This window comes from Terrapene carolina, unplaced genomic scaffold (genome assembly GCF_002925995.2).
Source record: "Terrapene carolina triunguis isolate 2854851 unplaced genomic scaffold, T_m_triunguis-2.0 Scaffold85, whole genome shotgun sequence".
Classification (NCBI taxonomy): Eukaryota; Metazoa; Chordata; order Testudines; family Emydidae; genus Terrapene; species Terrapene triunguis.
The window spans coordinates 45,604,140-45,606,320 of NW_020664436.1; positions in this window are offsets into that span (position 1 = coordinate 45,604,140).

Consider the following 2,181-nt stretch of genomic DNA (forward strand, 5'->3'; position numbering starts at 1 on the left):
AACACAAACCATTAACAGTTACCTCATACACCTTTGTATCAATAGATCAGCACACCTGACTCACACATTACATGAATTTGGGAAATTATTCTGCCTTAGCAGTGCTGAGGTCCCCACCAGACTCGCACTCCATCACTACCCATCTCCCATTTCTTTATGGTCAGGGGAAGAAAAGATGGGTCTTGCAATGCACATGGAAATTAATAAATTCAGGTCACTACAGACCAAAGGGAAGACATGCTTTCGAAAGGCTCATGTACCTAATGAAGAATACCCTGCCAGCAGCCCCTTGCTCTTATGCTAATGAGGCTTCAACTCACGTGCCTCCAATACTGCAACTGTGGCAATAGAGCATGGGGAGATAAGTATTCTATAAGTATTAGGGGGAGGGATAGCTCAGTGGTTTGAGCATTGGCCTGCTAAACCCACATTTGTGAGTTCAATCCTTGAGGGGGGTCACTTAGGGATCTGGGGCAAAATCAATACTTGGTCCTGCTAGTGAAAGCAGGGGGCTGGACTCGATGACCTTTCAAGGTCCCTTCCAGTTCTAGGAGATAGGATATCTCCATTAATTTTATATTTATTTATTTTAATTTATATTCTCTTGTCAAATGCTTTCTCCAGCATCTAAGGAAATAGCCTGGAGAGGCTGCTCTGCATCCTTCACACTGCACATTAGATTCACCAAGCATCATAACACCAGCTGAGCCGTCATCCCACCCGAGAAGGATGAGCAATAGCCTTCACAATGTTTGCAAGTCTTTGGGCCAACTTTTCTTTTTTTAAAAAAAAAACGTTGTTTATGTCATCTTAAACTATTTACATATGAATTGCTGCTAATGAGGACTCGCACACTTGGCTTTCCAGCAGACTTGCAACAAGACAAAAATTAAGGATACAATTATAGTATGTAGTATGGCAGAGTAGTACGCAGAGCACTAAATGGTTTTTGGGTAAACGAAGTCAGCTGCTGTTCATGAGTGGGATGCAGACCAGTTAGGGGTTGTTGGGCTTTATTTTTATGATTACTTGAGAATTTTAAAAATAGCAAATTTAACAGGCCTATAGATTCTGTTGCAACTTTTCTGATTAATGTGAACCTCAAGATTAGATGCTAAATTATTCTCCATAAAAGGAACTGTTCTGGAATTTTCTGAATGATATTTTAGTCTATGTCTTTATATTCATACTAATCAGAGGATTATGGACTGTAATTTAATTATTGCAAATGGTCCATCATTGGGTTTTTTGGTGGGGAGAGAGTTAAGAAAAATCTAGGCTGCAATTAATGCTGAAATGAAACCCTTTTCCTCTACATCTCTAAAAACATTTCAGTAGATTAGGAGCCAGATGAGACTGAAAGAGCTTATAAAATTCTATTAGAAAGTCATCTTCACCCAGAGCTTTTCCAGAGCCCAGAGATTTTATGGCTTCTTTTTATTTTTTCCTCGGCTATGGGACTACCTAACTGCTCTAATTTCCTGAGGAATTATAGGTATTTCCATTTTATTTAAGAGACCTTGAGTCTGTTCAGATGTGGCAACTGACTTAGATTAATTATGTAGGTTTTTAGAACTCATGAGACATCACTGAGGTCCAGAGGTTTTATAACTCATGCACCAGATGACCAAGCAGAGAGATGATATTACACACTGTGCTTTCTTTTTCTTAAACTGCACTGCCAGCAGCTTCCTGGCCATTTCTCTGTGCTCACAGTTTCTCTGTCATAATAGGGAAAGACCACATCCACCATTTTGTCAGCAAAGGAATCCTTGCTTTCACTCCTCAAGTAAGTACAACTACAATGTAATTTTGTGTCTGGATTCCAGTGAGCAACAGAACACCCACCTCAATATCACTTCCACATAGCCACTTCTATAGATTACTCAAGCTCCTTTGGTGAGTAATTTGAATGAATGAGGATGCATAGTGAGCTCTCACTGGAATTCAGAAGCTCTCACATATCACGGCGATTGATGTGGTATAAGAGTACCCACTTTATCAGAAATTCAGTTGAATGGGGCCAGATTGATGTATTACCTTACTCCACTAATCTCATTGACTGATTATAAAGTACTATTCAATGCAATGAAGGGTATCAGTCTGGCCTATAGAAATGTACTTACCTACTTCACAATGAAAGAATTGGGTGGGAAGTGGAAAATTTTGACAGAGGGAAAA